Source organism: Myotis daubentonii, chromosome 1, assembly GCF_963259705.1.
Source record: "Myotis daubentonii chromosome 1, mMyoDau2.1, whole genome shotgun sequence".
NCBI classification, from domain to species: Eukaryota; Metazoa; Chordata; class Mammalia; order Chiroptera; family Vespertilionidae; genus Myotis; species Myotis daubentonii.
Window position 1 is genome coordinate 151,321,551 of NC_081840.1, and position 19,433 is coordinate 151,340,983.

Here is a 19,433-nt window from a genome sequence, read left to right on the forward strand (position 1 = left end):
GCTAAATATAAATCTCATGAAGTCTTCCACACGAACCTTTTATTTTCCACAGTGCCCTGCGAAGGATGCTCTGAGGTGCTCAGCAGGTTCACTGTAAGGCCTGATTCCTAGGCCTCAACAGCCTGTTGATTCAGTAACAGTAAGTGCACACCTCACTGGATTTTTGTTCTTTCCTGCCAGTCCAGGGCTGCCAGATCCAGCAAACATGAATGTGATGCCCAGTAGGATTTGAATTTCAGATAAACAACAAATAACTCTTTAAAGGTTGTTGTTTTTTTACTCTTTTAAATGTTTGAGTATAAATATGTCCCATTAAACAGTGAGTAACATTTTTTAGTATGACTATGTACCAACTATTGCATGGGACATATTTATACTGAAAGAAAAATGCATTGTTTGCCTGAAGTTCAAATTTAACTGGGCATCCTATATTTTATTTGGCAACCCTATCAGTCAGTCTCCTACAAAGTTGCCAAGTAGTTCTGGGAGCCTGCAGTTTGTAAGACACGGGTACTTAGCAGAAACACTAGTATAGCTCCAACAAGGATCCCATCGCTAATGTTCTAAGTATCATGGAGGAAGGGACACTCTCATTAGGTGAGTGTGACTGGAGGTGCAGCATTAGCTGAGATGCTGTAACCTCCACTGCAGTTCCAGAAATCAGGAGAGCAGTTCTTCATGGATAGGAACCCAGGGGTTTCACATCTTCACTGCACTTCTTAGCCTGAGAGGAAGCAGCTACATAGATGATATCCTTGAAATACCCCCTGGTTAGCTTAGACTAAAAAGATGCTTTAGCATTTTCCCAGAAATTCCTGTATTTCCACAGATAAATAGTACTTTGAGATGCCAAATAGTGTTGTGAAAGTTGCCAGACTGGAAAGTAGACCTGAGGAACCTTTTATTTTTATGACAACCACATTTATGTTTACAGCACATTTATGGATAAAAATTCAACAGATAATGAACTTAAGAAACTTATGTGCTTCTAGTACAAGTTGTTTTTTTTTAATTTGCTAGCTACATTATAAAGAGAATAATCCCTGAGAATAAAGCAGTTGAGTGCTTGTTTCATGAGGCACTTATGATGTTTCTAATATTAATAAACCATTGTGTATTATATCAAATAAATTTAAATAATTTGATGATTTGATCATTCTTGTTGAATAAAAGTTCATTAAAATGTTATAGAAAGCCTATAGATAAGCATTTGTAAATATATTGCCATTGTATCAATATCAAAATGTATTCTAGTTTGCATCATTTACTAATTTTTACATTTTATATTGAACCCATTTAAGAATCCTGTAAATACATGGTTTCATTAAACTATTGCTGATCCAAAAAAGTGGGGAAGTTTGACAATATTTATCTCTAATGCTTTTCATCAGTTTTGGAAAGTATTAGCTGTTATCTATTTTAATATTGCTTCTGTCCCATTATGTCTCTCCTCCTCATCTAATCAATTATATGTATGTTAGCCTAACATAACTTGAAGAAGAAAACTAAGCAATTTACACTATTTCAAATCAAAAACTATTAGAAAACTATAGTAATAAGACTATGGTAGTGGTACAAGTATAGACAAATCAACTATGGTAGGCAGAATTTTAAAAATACCACCCCACCCCCAAATTACTATTCACTGTTATTCAATCAAACCTAATTGAGACTGCTGTGAAGGAAATTTGCTGATATAATTATGGCTACTCATCAGCTGACCTTAAAATAGGGAGGTTGTCCTGGATTATCTAGGTCAGTGGTTCTCAACCTTCCTAATGCCGTGATATCCCCTCTGATTGGCCACTATCTCCCTTTTGATTTGGTCACTATAGCAACTCCTTAGTTCAAAGGTCAAATCTCACATGGGACGTGTGAGACCCTCCTCCCTCATTGTTCTTCTATTCCCTCTAGGTTCTCAACCTTCCTAATGCCGCCATCCTGTAGTAATACAGTTCCTCATGTTGTGGTGACCCCCAATTTCATTGTTACAAATTAAACATAATTAAAGCATAGTGATTAATCACAAAAACAATATGTAATTATATATGTGTTTTCCGATGGTCTGAGGCGACCCCTGTGAAAGGGTCGTTCGACCCCCAAAGGGGTCGCGACCCACAGGTTGAGAACCGCTGATCTAGGTGGTTCCAATGTAACCAAGTGAGCTCTTAAAAGCAGAAGAATCCATCAAAGATGCAGCAAAAGGGATAATAGGAGAGATTCTAAGTAAGAGAGGAACTTGACTTGCTATCGGAAAGCAGGAGAAGAAATGCATTACTTTTAGGAGCAAAAACTAAATCACAGCTGTCAGCCAACAAGGAAATGGGGGCCGCAGTCCTACAACCACAAGGCATTAAAGTCAGCCAACAACCTGAATGACCTTGGAAGCAAATCAATCTTCAGACACTAGAGTTCAGACCTACCAATACCATGATTTCAGCCTGTCAGACTCTAAGCAGAGGATTCAGGAGAGCCACACTACGCCCAGACTTCTGTCTCACAGAGTTGTGAGATTAAAAAATGGGTGTTGTTTTGAGCTACTAAATTCATGGTAATTTTTAATGTCAGAAATACAAAAGTAACACACTGACCAAGGAAAAAAGATCTCTAACTGGGCCTATACATATAGCAAAAGTGACCCTGAGGTGCAGTGAGAAAAGGATATTCCTTTTAACAATTGGTACTGGGTCCATTTGATTTTTTTTTAATTTGATTTTTTTAATTGATTTCAGAGAGGAATAGAGAGATAGAAACGTCAATGATGGGAGAGAATCATTGACTGGCTACCTCCTGCACACCCTCCACTGGGCATGGAGCCCGAAACCCAAGCATGTTCCCTTGACCAGAATCGAACCTGGGACCCTTCTGTCCACAGGCCAACACTTTATGCACTGAACTAAACCAGCTAGGGCTGATTTCCTTTTATTTTTTAATGTGTTTTGACCACTATTTCATACCAAATACAAAATAAATTCCAGATGGATTGAAAATTTGAATGTTAAACTGGTAAGGGAGAGGGAGGGTTGTTACAGAAAAACATGGGAGAATATCTTTATAACCTTTTTCCCCCAGCTTTATTGAGGTACTAGTGGCCCAGTGCATGAAATTCATGCACATTATAAGGGAATTAATTAGAGGAAATATTTTAATATTGCTATTTGCCCTTTCTCTACAATAGAAGTGTCAGAGATGAAAGAAAATTAGTAAAATGTATATGAAAATCTTCCTCCTGTCAAAGTCTGGGGCACTCCGCGGGACCCAGAGTCAAGTCGCCGCCCACCTGCATGCACCTCGAAATCACACAAGACCCAGACCTGGCCGGCCCCACCCCCATTGGGTGAGATCCAGACCCAGCCAGTGCCACCCCATCAAGCCCCACCGGGCAGGGGGCACAGCCTCAGGGCGCCTGTCAAACCCTGCTGGGTGGGAGGTGCAGCCTCAGGTCCCCTGGCCTGGCACCAGGGCGGGGGGTGCTGCCTCAGGTTCCTCAGCCCGGGGCAGGTTTGGCCTGAGGTCCCCTGTCAAACCCTGCTGGGCAGGGGGAGTGGCCTGAGGTACCCCTTCAAGCCCCACCAGGCAGGGGGTGCAGCCTCAGGTCCCCCGCCCTGGCCCGGCAACATGCAACCTCAGGTCCCTGCTGATCGCTCATTACGGCTCATTATGGGAACCCTGCCTCTGCTGTGGGTGCAGCCATCTTGTGATGGTGTGAGGAAGTGAGGGTCAATTTGCATATTACCTCTTTATTATATATGATGATTGACAAGTGAAAGCTATATGTATTTAAGTTGTACACATGAATTTTTGAAACTGTACAACATAATGACTTAATATATACTATGAACTGATTACCACAATTAAGTTATTAACATATCCATCACCTAACAAAGTTATCAATTTTTGATGTGCTTAAGATGTACTCTTTTAGCAAAGTTCAAATATACCATACAAAATGCATAACTATAGTCACCACACTGTGCATTCAGTCCCCAAAACACATACATCTTATAACTTAAAATTTGACCAACATTCTTCATTTCCCCCACCATTCCAGCAATTGCTATTCTACTCTCTGGTTCTATGAGTTCAGCTTTTTCAAATTATACATATAGGCCTGCCAGGTGTGGCTCAGTGGTTGAGGATCAACCTATGAATTAGGAGGCCACAGTTCCATTCCCAGTCAGGGTACATGCCCAGATTTAGGACTCTATACCCAGTAGGGGACATGCAGGAGGCATCTGATGGATGATTCTCATCATTGATGTTTCTATCTCTCTCTCTCCCTTTCTCTCTGAAATCTGAAAGTATTACATATTTCCCTTCTTTTCCCCATTGACCTCTGTACTTATTATCTTTCCATCACCTTAATGTCCCCTTTTGTATTTTCAGTCCTCAAATACCTAATCCACCATTTCTTTATCTTAAATTCTCTCCTTTGAAATAACTAATATTTTGATAGTCCATCAAAATATTAGTTATTGTGGAGGTGTTGGCTAGTGGCTTGGGAGCACAAGAAGGACTTCTGCAATGCTGGTAATGTTCTTAGCTCAAGAACCTTGAGCTAAGGTTCTTGGCACGGCAGTGTTTAGTTTGTGAAAATTCACTGAGTTTTACAATTATAACATGGCCACTTTTCTGTATGCTTATCATACATCCAGAAAATATCCAACCAATAATGTAGCAATCGTTGTAAACTAGTATTTGCAGTCCAAATGGACACTGTCAGTAACTTTCTTTATGTCGTAAAAATATTTTATATAGTCAAAAATGTGGTAGGATCATGAGCAATTCATACTTTTAAAATTAAAATATACAAAAATAGAAACAGTACTTTTTCTTAATAGTCTTTTTCTATAATGTATCACATTTGTTTTTGGACTCTTGTCCCATTTCTTTTGTAAAATGTAGTGTAGTGTTAGTCACTTCTTTAGCACACTCAAGCTAGTTTTATCAACATGGTTTTATAAGGATAAGGAAAACTGGAGATGAGTTTTAAAATGAATCATATATTTATTCTTGAAAACCTGACACCACTTGAGATCTTGGTTTTCGTTTGCCTTTCAGGGTATAGACCCTAATAGCTACTAAAAATCTACAACTGCTTTTTATCTGCTTCAGTTCTAGCTTTTTATATTCCTTTCCCACACTCCGTCTGCTTGACAGTACTTAGTACATCTCTAATCTCCCTGATGCAATTCACAATACTGGTCTGGACTGTTAGTCTTCTGTATACCACGATCCTATTTCAGGCCAGACTTCCCCACAGCAATCCTGAAGACTTAGCCATTCAATTTATCCCCATCCCTATCCCTATTTCTAAGTCCTGACCCTTCCTGAGATTCCAGGTCCCACCCTCTCCTAAGAAACATCCAAAAATAGAATTTTCGCAAACTGAACACACCTATAAAATGAAAGCCCAATGAAAGACACAGTACATTATGAGCATGCCTCATGGTGTAGTTTGCTCAAAGTCTGGATGAGAATCCGTTAAAATCATTTATTCATTCTACTGATATTTATAGCACATCTACAATACCAGTCCACTTCCAGCTACCCTGGAAGTTTATGAGGCCACATTTTTTAGTGCCACTTTCTAGCTATTTCATCTTAAATGCATTACTTAATTTTTCTAAGCCTCAATTTCTTTACATGTATAAATGTATTCAAACATTTCTAAGGTTTCATAATTATCTAAAGATAAGCCTTCCTGGGAAAATATGGATTAGAAGGGGAAAGGCATAGATTTCCAGTTAAGCAGAGTTAAGTGAGCATGCTTCTCTCTCCTCTCTTTCATAAATTCCACGAAAATTAACAAACAAACAAAAAAAGAGAAGAACTAAAAGGAGATAAAGTACAAGAAGAAGAAAAAGAATGGACAACAGCAAATGAGAAATATGTCAAGAAATGTAGTGGAAAAGAAGGTGGCGCAGGGATAACTAAGGTAGCAGTGTAACCTGCGTGTCTATAGAGAGGCATACCAGTAAACAAGACAGTTTTTTTTCTAGAGGCTCTGGGCTAAGATATGAGTTCCATGGAAAGAGGGTAGGGATGAGTCCTGCTAAAACCAGGACCCAGTTGAAAATCTGTATGTTTGCATGTGAAGCAGCTAGAAGTCTAGGTCCCCATCCCCCCTCACCAGTGGCGGGCGAGAAATTGACTCAGAGAAGCACTTGACTGATGACACTAAAGAATATGGGGGATGGAAAAGGAAAATAGGATTAAGTGAACATCTGAATACCGAAAGCTGAGACTTTCTGTCCCTTTCCTCTACCCTATTTTCAGAACAGCAGCCAGACATTCACACCAACCTGTGACATTTACTTCTCTCCTCATTCATGGTGCATTAAATATAGTCAAAATACTATTGTCAGGCGTGTGGCGGAGACATAGTATTTGTAAAAAAAATAGGAAGAGAATCTTAGCAAACCTGGCAAATGAAAAGATGAGAGAATTATTAACTGCAGAAAAAAGTACATGAACATAAGGTGGGATGTGGCACATTGTGTGGCTTGTGGGTAACATTTGCACAGGCATGAAAATGTAAACACTGAGTAGTGACTTAGCCTCAAATCGTCATGTAGCTACATTCGGGGATGAGAGAAGGAGAGTGTGCTAGATATGATTGTTGGGTCTTACCCCTTCTATGTACTCCTTGATCACCAGTGCTGGGAAGCTAAAAATGGCCACATTTCCCAACAGGTCTTGAAGCTACAGCTCTGGATACACTTTCAGTTATGTCATAAAATTCAGCTCTGGATGCACTTTAAGTTAGGTCATAAAAGGCAGAAGTGAGACAAAGGCCATTTCCGTGTGGCTGTGGCTGCTGGTGAACAGGTTGGTCAGATAAGAGTGTTTACAGTGGGCAGATTTCACATTCCACTGCCTATTCAGGCATCTAGGGGTGTGCCATTCGGTCGGCATGGGTTGCCACAGAATCTAATTGTCCTGCGGTGGCCTTTGCCTCTCACCCTGTTGTTGCCTTCTCCACCCCCACAACTTGGTAATTGCCTCATTCCCTGCTCTGAATCCCTAGAATGGTTGCCAAGAAAAACAAGTCCAAAAGAACAAATTGGCCCAGCAGTATGAGCACATTATTTAGAAATCTAGAATTTCTTACCATGAAAGTCATATCACAATGAGAGTGCGTAGACTTGGAGAGCAGGCCTGGGGATACATGAGTATAATTTATAAATTATACTCAGGTGTCCTAGAAATATGAACTGGATCTGGCCTCATTTATCTAATATTGTTGTTCCAAGATTAAAAATAGTATTACGGTAGAGTAGTTTTAAACACCTACACATATGCCAATTTTTTTCTCTCGAGTTTTTTGTGTCAAGTTTATAGTATTCACACAGCCAAAGGAAGAAATAGCAATTCACAATATGTCTCACCATACATCTCTTAGAATCAGACCCATAGAGAGCAGGCAGACAGCTCTGGTGTGTGTGTTGGGGGGGGGGGGGGGCAGGGGGTGCGGGGGGGGGGCGGTGAGGTAGCAGGAAAGGGATTAAGAAAAAAAAGGGAGAGAAAACTCATGGACACTAGACAAGGTGGTGATTGCCGGGAGGAGGGGAGTAGATTTATGTTCGTTTTTTGTTATCTTTTTGTGGTTGTGTGATAAATCTTCACTCATCGCCTCTCTCAGGAGTACATAAAATATGATTAGGTAAAGACCCCCAAAGTTATCCTTGAAAATAAATTCCTGTGTCTGTTTAATTGTCTTAACTTAATTACCAGTATGCTTTTATATCACCAAAATTTTTTCTGCTTTGGCAAACATGCCATTATCAATATCAATGTTTTTGTGATATTTAATTTCCACATAAGCAGTCATTGGATTATAACATAACTAGAAAACATTTTTATTCAGTAGATAGTTTCTGAAACTGCAGACTGGTAAATATATTTTTCTTTAGAAAAGTACACTTATTCAATGTTTCTTTTCCTCACTAAAGATGGAAGCCAGCCCTAGCCAGTTTGGCTCAGTGGGTAGAGCGTCAGCCTGTGTACCAAAGGGTTCTGGGTTTGATTCTGGTCAGGGGCACATACCTCTGTTGCAGGCTCCTCCCAGCCCAGGCCCTACCGTGTGTAGGAGGCAACCAATCAATGTGTTTCTCTCATCTCACATCAATATTTCTCTCTGTCTTTCCCTTTCTTCTACTCTTTCTAAAAATGAATGGAAAAATACCCTTAGGTGAGGATTTAAAAAACAAAAATTGAAGCCAGAGGTGAAAGAAGCTGAAAACTGAAAGGTTAAATCCCCTGAATATTTATTTATTGCTTTTATTTAAGAACTAGAGGCCCGGTGCACAAAAAATTGTGCACTTGGGGTGTGTGTGTGGGGGGGGGGGGGTTCCTCAGCCCAGCCTGTGCCCATTTGTAGTCCAGGACCCCTTGGGGGATGTCCACCTGTTGACTTAGGCCCACTTCCCGGGGGATCAGGCCTAAGTTTGCAGTCAGACATCCTTCTGGCAGCCAGGGAGCCCTCGGGGGATGTCCGACTAAAGGCTTAGGCCCCCAAGGGATCAAATCTAAACCATTAGATGGACATTCTTAGTGCTGCCACGGAGGTGGGAGAGGCTCCTGCCACCACCACTGAGCTGGCCAGCCATGAGCCAGCTTCTGGCTGAGCGGCACTCCCCATATGGAAGTGCACTGACCACCAGGGGGCAGCTCCTGCATTGAGCATCTGCCCCCTGGTGGCCGGTGTGCATCATAGCAACTGGCCATTCTGCTGTTCAGTCAATGTGCATATTAGCCTTTTGTTATTATTATATAGGATGTCCCTATTTCCCCCCTTTTGCCCCCTCTACCCAGCTCTTGCCCCCCACTTCTCTGGCCATCACCATACTGTTGTCTGTGTCCATGGGTTGTGCATATATTTTCTTTGGCTAATCCCTTCTTTAAATTCACTTCTTTAAATTTTTATTTTCAGATAAGTGCTTATAAATGCACTATTACATATTTTCTATTATAGCATTTAGAATTAAGATATTTTTTAATTGAACCCTTGTAAATTTTAGCACAATTTAATAAATGATGCTAGAAGCAATTAGGAGATGTTTCATGTAATGCATACCCATTTCAATTAATATTTTATTAATTTTTAATTTTTTAATATTTTAATTTGAAATAATCTCATACATGTAAAAAGAACTATAAAATACTACAGCATATTATATGTACCCTTCACCCAATTTCTTAGGTGTTAATAATTTAAACATAACCATTATACAACAAAATTTGGAATATATTTTTCTTATAATCTCTTTAATGTTACTTAATCCATTTACTTTGTTTTTGTTAATCTTCACCCAAGGATATTTTTCCACTGAATTTTAGAGAGAGTGAAGAGAAAGGGAGAGACACGTTGATTGGTTGCCTCCTGCACATGCTCTGATAGGGACTGGGGATCAAGCCAGCAACTGAGGTACATGCCCTTGACTGGAATCAAACCTGGGACCCTTCAGTCCAAGGGTTAATGCTCTATCCACTGAGCAAAACAGGCTGCAGCTTAATTCATTTACTTTTAATCTATATGTGTCTTTATATTTAAAGTGGGTTTTGTTTTTGATTCACCCTCATAATCTGTCTTTTAATTGGTGCATTTATGCCACTGACTCTCAGAGTGCTTACTTATAGAGTTACTTCCATATCTGGCAGCTTCTGGGGCTTCAGGGGCCCGCCATCGGGTCCCAGGTGGCGGGCAGGCAGCTCCTGGGGCTTGTGGGGCCGGCGTGGCGTTGCCCACGGTGGCCTGGATAGTGGCTCATGCTGGCAGCTCGCACTGTCCCACCCTGCCTGCAGTATGCAAATTAGCCATCATCTTTGTTGGCAGTTAATTTGCATATCTCGATGATTAGCCAATGGGAGGCGTAGTGAAGGTATGGTCAATTACCATGTTTGGCTATTATTAGGTAGGACTAGAGGCCCGGTGCACAAAAATTTGTGCACTCGGGGGGGAGGGTGGGTCCCTCAGCCCGGCCTGTGCCCTATTGCAGTCTGGGACCCCTCGGGAGATAATGACCTGCTGGCTTAGGCCTGCTCCCGGGTGGCAGAGGGCAGGCCCAATCCCTAGGTGCAGCCCCTGGTCGGGCTCAGAGCAGGGCCGATTCGGGAGTTGGGGCACTGCCCCCTGTCATGCACAGAGCAGGGCGGATCAGGAGGTTGAGATGCCACCCTCAGTCACGCTCAGTATAGGGCCGATTAGGGGGTTGGGGTGCCGCTCCCTGCTACACTCAAGGCAGGGTCAATAGGGAGGTTGCGGCACCACCCCTGTCACACACAGAGCAGGGCCCATCAGGGGGTTGGGGCACTGCCCCCTGTCACACACAGAGCAGGGCCCATCAGGGGGTTGGGGCTCCGTACCCTGTCATGCAGAGAGCAGGGCCCATCAGGGGGTTGGGGAGCTCCCCCCTCTCACGCACAGAGCAGGGCTGATCAGGGGGTTGAGGAGCTCCCCACTGTCACTCACAGAGTAGGGCCGATAGGGGAGTTGGGGCACCGCCCCCTGTCACACACAGAGCAGGGCGGATCAGGGGGTTGAGGCACCGCCACTGTCACACTCAGGGCAGGGCCGATGGGGAGGTTATAGCTCTACCCCATCACACACAGAGCAGGGACCGTGGCGGGGGGCGGGGGGGGATTGAGGCGCTGCACCCTGTCACACATAGAGCAGGGCCGATCAGGGGGTTGGGGCGCCACACCCTGTCACACACAGAGCCGCAGGACAATCAGGGGGTTTGGTCGCTGCCCCCTGTCATGCTGATCCCGGTCCTGGGAGACCTCGCGGCTCCGCTGATCCCGGTGCTGGGAGGCCTTGCTGCTCTGCTGGTTCCGGTGCTGGGAGGCATATTACCCTTTTACTATATAGGATAGAGGCCTGGTGCATGGGTGGGGGCCGGCTGGTTTGCCCTGAAGGGTGTCCCGGATCAGGGTGGGGGTCCCCACTGGGGTGCCTGGCCAGCCTGGATGAGAGGATGATGGCTGTTTGCAGCTGGTCACACCCCCTTCAGGGTGGGGGCCTCCACTGGGGTGCCTGGCCAGTCTGGGTGAGGGGCTGAGGACCGTTTTCAGGCTGGCAGGTGACTGAAGCTCCTAACCTGTCCTTTTTTTCTTTCTTTTTTATTCTGGGCCAGCTTTAGCTCTGAGGCTCGGCTCCAGCTCTGAGGCCTCGGCTGCTGAAAGCAGGTATCTGGTTTGTTTGGGTTCTATAATTGAAACAATGTTACGGTCCTGCTGGCTGAAGCCCGGCTGGCTGAAAGCAGGTTTCTGAGGATTTGTTTTGCTTCTACATTTGTAACAATGTTTCTTAAACTGCAATCTCATAGGCCGGCAGCGGCAGGCGGGGAACGTTGGCTTCCTCCGTCACTGAAGCAAGCAAGCCTCCTGTTCACTTCAAGCTGCCTGGCTGCCGGCCGTCATCTTGGTTGGCAGTTAATTTGCATATTGCCCTGATTAGCCAATGGGAAGGGTAGCAGAGGTATGGCTAATTACCATGTTTCTCTATTATTAGATAGGATAAGAAACATAAATGTGAATTTGTGATTTTTTTAAGCTTTTTAAAACAGCTTAATTGAGCTATAATTTACATAATATAAAATTCACCCATTATAAGTATATAATGATTTTTAGTAAATGTACAATTGCACAATGACCTTCACAACCCAATTTTAAAACATTTTTGTGGCCTGCGGAATTGCCAAACTGTCTTCAAAGCAGCCACACTGTTGGTGTTGTTTTGTTGTTGTTGTTGTTTTAATATATTTTATTGATTTTTTTACAGAGGGGAAGGGAGAGGCATAGAGAATTAGAAACATCGATGAGAAAGAAACATCGATCAGCCACCTCCTGCACACCCCCTACTGGGGATGTTCCCGCAACCAAGGTACATGCCCTTGACTGGAATCGAACCTGGGACCCTTCAGTCCACAGGCTGATGCTCTATCCACTGAGCCAATCTGGTTAGGGTGCCACTCTGTTTTTGTATTCCCACCAGCAATGCATGTAAGTTCCAACTGCTACCCATCTTCACAAAAACTTAATATTGTTAGTCTGCTCTGGTCTAATTTGGAGGTTACCAAGAAAGAAGTCACTGAACCTTCACATAAAAACAAAAGGAAGACCAGGTTAAAAAAAAAAAAATCCAAGCCTACAGATTATAAAAATATGTTATACCAAAAAAATGAATTCTCTGGAGCAGAAAATGGAGAATATTTGAGAACAGTGGTACCACTACCATTTACCAGGCAAGCCAATTGGAATGAACTATGGTAGCTCTGGAGAATGCATTCCATGTGCTTTGGGTGGTGCTGGCCCTTTCCATCCCCCCACAACTGCAAACACACAACCCTGGCCTTGCAATCAGAGAGCTCCTCCCCCTTACCTCTGAGGTTGGCTTGGGAAAGGCAGAGGAACTGGAGGAATCATGAGAGCCCTCCCTGGAACTTTCACTGGAAGGAGCAAGAAAGAGGTGTATTCCTTTTTGCTGGGGTGGCCTGCCAGGCATGAAGACAATGGAAGCCTGGAGTTGTAGTTTCCTCAAATGGTACACTGTTACAGAAGACCAAAGAAATACCAAGCACGCTTCCTAGAGAAAGGGAGGGACCCCATTTATTAACACTAGTGGACTCCGGGAATAATTTCCAAATCAGAGTGAAGAAACATACAGGGAGCCTGTCTATATATATCCCGCTGGGGTCTTTGTCTTGCAGATATGCCCCCTGCCTCCTTCGTGGCCTTGCAGGAAGGCCCCCAGGCGTCAGGCCACATCCTGGCACCAGCATAACAACCATTCCCCCCCCAACCCCCCCCCCCCACCCCAGGGCAGTGCATTGTTCACAGTTTTTATGGCCTGACACGCCTTGCAAGACCAGTTTCCTCCTCAACACCACTCCCCTCCCACCATGGAGTCATGGGATTTGGGAGTGGTTTTTAAAAAAATCAATTATCCCATCTTTCTTTCTACAATCCAAGGCATTCCCTCTCCTGACAGTTCTGGTCTAGAAGTATCTGATGGAGGCAAAGGTCTGGACTTTCAATCAGTGGTTAGGGAAGCTAAATGCTCTCTTTACCAAGAAGTGTGACCCAGTGGCTGTTAGCAGCCATGAGAAAAATCAGTCTGAGGGTAAACCTATCACAAGGCGAGGGAAAAGCCTGGAGCATCTCAGAGAAAGATACTGAGCCCTGAAAAGCCATTCATGAAAATAGTGTGTGAACAAAGAGATTTTTTTTTTTTTTTTAGCTGGTTCAAATTAGATTTTCTGCTTCTTGCAACAAGAGCATTCAACATTTCTTCAACATGGGTTTGGTTCTGTTTTGTTAAACTTCTCTGTGTTGTTTGACACTACCAATCCCTTTTTAGAATTTTGTCCTCCTGGGCTTTGTCAAAATTCAGGGACTTTCTTGTTTCCATATAAATTTTTGGATTTTTTGTTCTAATTCTGTAAAAAACACCATTGGTATTTACATAGGAATTGTGTTGAATCTGTAGATTGCTTTGTGATCTACAGTTTAATGAGTTAATTCTTTTTCCTCAGGATTGCTTTGGATATTCAGGGTCTTTTGTGGTTCCATACAAATCTGGCGATATTTTGTTCTCTTTCTTTAAAAGGTGACATTGGGATTTTGATGGGGATTGCACTAAATCTATGTATTTCTTGGGGCAATATGGCTATTTTTAACTATGTTGATTCTCCTAATCCATGAAAATGAAATATCTTTCCATTTCATTTTGTCTTTTTCAATCTCTTTTAATAATGCTTTGTAGTTTTCAGTATATGAGTCCTTCACATCCTGTGTTAAGTTTATTCCTAGGTATTTTAATTTTTGATTGCAGTTGCAACAGGAATGAATTTTTTCATTTCTTTTTCTGAGGTTTCTTCATTAGTACATAGGAAAGCAATGGATTTTTGTACATTGATTTTGTATTCTACAACTTTACTGTATTTGTTTATTGTTTCGAATAGGTTGTTTTGGTGGAGTCTTTAGGGTTTTCTACATACAGAATCATGTCATCTGCAAAAAAGTGATACTTTTACTTCTTTCTTCCCAATTTGGATGCTTTTTATTCCTTTCTCTTGCCTGATTGCTCTGTCTGGGACATCCAGAACTATGTTGAATAAGAATGGTAAGAGTGGGATCCTTGTCTTGTTCCTGATTTTAGAGGAAAAGATTTTGAAGTATGGTAGCAATCATCTCAGGTAGAAACTATAATTTAACTTTAGCCCTGCTCTTTGGCTTCTGTACTTATTTGCTTTGTTTAACAATAGAAAAGTTACTTTGATTTTCTGAATTATATAAATCATCCCATTCGATTAAATACCCTATTGATTGTAATGTGAATACCCCATTGGTTGTGGTCTTACTGGTCTTAGAAAGCACATTCCGCTGTACCTGGGAACCAGGACAGCACAATTATCCTAAATTGTCTCTGTGGCTACAGATAATGCGTTCTGGTTGACTCAGTGGTCCCAAGACCCGAGGGCTCTAGATAATGTGTTTCTGTCAACTGAGTGGTCCCAAGACCCAAAACTATAATTAATCTTTGTAGATAACTAATCGGCTCAATTTCACTTCTGTAACTGCATTGTGCAAACCAGGGTCCTCATTCCAAACCCTGGGATGTAATCAATACCTTTGTGATCTTTGCCTATATAAATCTGGTGTTGGGGCTGGGGAGGGTACTGTGAGATTTGGGAGAGCGAAATGCCCCCTCGTAGTCCCGGATTTGCAATAAATGTGACTCCTTAATTCGACTTCTTGAGGCGTCCTTGTGTGATTCGCAGGGTACATTACAACATTTTCATACTCAATTTCACCATTATGATATTAGCTGAGGGTTTCTCATTTATTGCCTTTATTATATTGAGGTACTTCCTTTCTATACCCATTTTATTAAGTGTTTTGATCATAAATGGATATTGTATCTTATCAAATGCTTTCTCTGCATCTATTGATAAGATCATATGGTTTTTAGACTTTGTTTTGTTGATGTAATGTATTACATGGATCAATTTGTATATGTTGAATCATCCTTGTGCACTTGGAATAAACCCCACATGATCATGATATATTATTTTTAATGTATTGTTGTATTCAATTTTTTAGTATTTTGTAAGATTTTTTGCATCCATACTAATCAGAAATATTGGTCTATAGTTTTCTTTTTTAGTGTTATACTTACCAAGTTTTGGTGTCAGGGTTATGTTGGCCTCATAAAAATGTTAGGTAGTATTGCCTCTATTTCAATTTTTTGGAAAAGTTTGAGAAGGATAGATATCAAATCTTCTTTGAATGTCTTTTTGATATTCAAAGTGTTCCTTTTATCATTATAAAATGCCCCTTATAACCTTTGTTATCTTGAATTCTGTTTTGTCAGATATAAAGTCACTATTGAAGCCATCTGGTCCTGAACTTTTATTTTTGGGGAGGTTTTTGATGGTTGCTATAATTTCCTCACTATTTATCAGTCTATTTAGATTTTCCATTTCTTTATGATTCATTCTGAAAAGATTATGTATTTCTAAGAACTTATCCATTTCTTCTAGATTATTGAATTTGGCAGCATATAGTCTTTCATAGTATTCTAGTATGATCTTTTGTATATCTTTGATGTCTTTGTAACTTCTCTTTCATTTCTGATTTTGTTTATATGGGTCTTTTCTCTTTTTTCCTTAGTGAGTCTAGCCATGGTGAGTCTTTATTAATCTTTTCAAAGAATCAGCTCTTTGATGTATTAATTTTTTGTATAGTCTTTTTGTTCTCTATTTCATTCAATTCTGCTCTAATTTTTATTATCTCTTCTGCTGACTTCAGGTTGTTTTTGCTCTTCTTTTTCTAATTCTTTAATATGTATTAGTTGGTTGTTTCTCTTGTTTCTTGAATTAGGGCTATAATGATATAAACTTCCCTCTTCCTACCACTTTTGCTGTATCCCAGAAGTTGTGGTATATTGCATTGTCATTTTCATTTATCTCTATATCTCTTCTGATCTCACCTTTTAGTTATTCTTTGACCCAATCATTGTTAGTAGTATATTAACTAATCTACACACATTTGTGGGTTTCTTTACTTCCTTTTTGCAGTTTATTTCTAATTCCAAACCATGTGGCCAGAGATTATGCTTGGTATAATTTCAATCCTCTTGAATTTGTTGAGCTAGTTTTGTGACCCCACATATTGTCTATCCTTGAGAATGTTCCATGTGTCCTGGGGAAAAATACATAATCTGATGCTCTGGGAAGAAAAGCTCTGTAAATGTGAATTCTATCCACTTGGTCTAATACAGCGATTCTCAACCTGTGGGTCGCGACCCCTTTGGGGGTCGAATGACCCTTTCACAGGGGTCACCTAAAACCATCGGAAAACACATATATAATTACATATTGTTTTTGTGATTAATCACTATGCTTTAATTATGTTCAATTTATAACAATGAAAATACATCCTGCATATCAGATATTTACATTATGATTCATAACAGTAGCAAAATTACAGTTATGAAGTAGCAACAAAAATAATTTTATGGTTGGGGGTCACCACAACATGAGGAACTGTATTAAAGGGTCATGGCATTAGAAAGGTTGAGAACCACTGGTCTAATATATCATATGAGGCTGATATTTCTTTTTTTAAATATTTTTTTATTGGTTTCAGAGAGGAAGGGAGAGGGAGAAACATCAATGATGAGAGAAAATCATCGATTGGCTGCCTCCTGCAAACCCCACACTGGGGATGGAGCTCACAACCTGGGCATGTGACCTAGACTGGAATCAAACCTGGAATCCTTCAGTCTGCAGGCCAACGCTCTTATCCACTGAGTCAAACCAACTAGGGTGAGGCTGATATTTCTTTGTTGATTTTCTGTTTGGATGATCTGCCTAGAGCTGTCAATTAAGGTCCCCGATTATGATTGTATTTAGTTCTGTGTCTCCCTTTAATGCTGTTAGTAGTTGCTTTATATAATTCGGTGCTCCCTGTTTCTGTTGAGAAATCAGTTAACAGTCTTACAAGGGCACACTTGTAGGTAGCTAACTGTTTTCTCTTTGTCTTTAACCTTTGCCATTTTAATCATGATGTGTCTTGGTGTGAATTCTTCTCATTTGGGACTCTGCACTTCCGGGACTTTTGTGGGAGATACACACTCTTGATATGAATTGGTCAAATGGCTTTTAAGATTTCAGATCCTTTTTAAATTTTATAATGTGTCTCCATTGAAATACAATAAGTATAATGTTAATATTTGCTCTGCAAACTTCAGTATGAGTAAGAATCACCTTGAGAGCTAACTAAAACATATATTGGAGCTCCACCCAACCACCACCACCCCAGCCCCATAGATCCTGATTCAGTATGTCTGAGGCAAAGCCCAGGAATTTGCTTTTCTAATAAACTCCCAAATGATGCTGGTTCTGCTAGCCCACAGACCATGCTTGGAAGAGCTCTGCTAATTATAATTTTTATTAGTTATTTATGAGGAGATGAAAGAAAATTAAAAGCCTTTAGCAAGCAAAAAAAAGGAAATAAAAATGAATATGTACTTAGAATTCATAGGAAATAAAACACTGTAATGACCACTTCAAAGAGAAGAATCCTTTCAAAACATAGCATATCTACTCAATAGTAAGATGACAGTATTTAGAGAGGAAATTAATTGGTACAGATGACTGTGGGTGTTCCTTTGTAACAATACTAAATGTTCCATCAGAGCCTTTCTTTTAAACATCTGGTTAAGTAATTCTAATGAGATGATGCCATTTAATAACCTCCCATTTTGGGTGAGGAACCCACTCAGGCCCAGGCAGCTCTTCTGCTCATCTCTAACACCTTTAGCAACTCCACCCAGACGGGTAATAAAACCAGGGATGAGCTTGCTAGTGAAAAGTAACGAACAACTCTTTGGGACAAATAGCAAATTTAGTCTGTAAGTGTCTTTACCCTTGAAATGGAGATCTGTAGTCATCTTTTTGAAAATGCAAGCTCTCCAATGGCAAATTCAAAGGAAATCCTTATCCATTCTTCAAAATTCATCTAAAATTGCACTCTATCATTACTAGTAAGTCTTTCCAGACCCCATCAGCAGACTGAGTTCCAAATCCTTACCTCATGTTCAAATCTCTTAAGACACTCCATACTTACTATATTCTGCAAATGTTATCTGTTGTATTACTATAGGCCCAGTCAAAAGTGGGTTAAACAAGAGAGCATGTAACATAAAGAATTATTACATTATGACAAATGAGTGTGTAAAACAAGCATAAGGAAACTGCATGGCACCCTATGGATGAGGGAGAGTAGCCAAGGGAGAACAAAGTTATAAGGGGGTCCCCTCCCCAAGGCTGGGGTTCAGACCTCAGGAAAGAATATAGCTCAGCTCATTGGAAAACAAAATAGCTTACTGGTTTGCTGGTTTGTTCTAGTGCGAGCTGATTGGAGTTGCTGGGAGAGCAGGGGTCTCCCCTCTAGAACGCAGCGTAAGGATAACTGATCCGCAACCAGAGGTTTGGGTGTGCATAAGGGCTGGGGCTCCTGGGAGGAAGCTAGAAGAGGAAATAGTGGCTCTTGAAAACCCTCCAGGCTTCTTGCAATCTACGTGTGGGCCTGCACAGGGACTGAGGGCAGTAATGTGAACAGCAAGCCTTCAGGACACCAGTTGCTGTGTGGAGGAGGGGTGGCCGGGGGAAGCTTACTGCCAGGCTAGGCTGAGGCTGCAAGGTCACCTAGTGACCGCACATTTGGAGCATGTGGCTGAAGCAGAGCTCCAGCAAATGTTCCAACACCCACTCCACCAGCTGGAAATAGCAGGAGATACCCTTCCAACAGCCTCTACTGAGAGAATTTGGCATCATCCTCACTGTACAGAGGAGGTACTTAGAAGAATTCTGCCCATTATCTAAGAGCACACTTGAAGATCAAATTTGGAGCTGAGAGGCAATAAGTTGATAATTGACACATTTGTGTTATTCCTAGACTGTTTTCTTTTAAGATTAAGGAGTGGGCTTCATCTTTGTAGTCTCTGTGGTGTCTAGTTTTAGATAGATAGATAGATAGATAGATAGATAGATAGATAGATAGATAGATGATAGATGATATATATATAGATATATGTATATAGATATATCTATATAGATATATAGAGATATAGATATATATATATAGATATTGATTTCAGAGAGGAATGGAGAGAGAGATAGAAACATCAATGATGAGAATCATCAAGCGGCTATCTCCTGCATGCCCCCCGCTGGGGATCAAGCCCACAACCCGGCACGTGCCTTGACTGGGAATCGACTGACCTACTGGTTCATAGGTCCATGCTCAACCACTGAGCCATGCCTGCTGCATTTGGTGTCTAGTTTTTATAACAAACTATGCTTCAGTAAATATTGAGAATTCCCAACTGTCTTTTTCTTTTTTCAGAAATTGACAGGCTG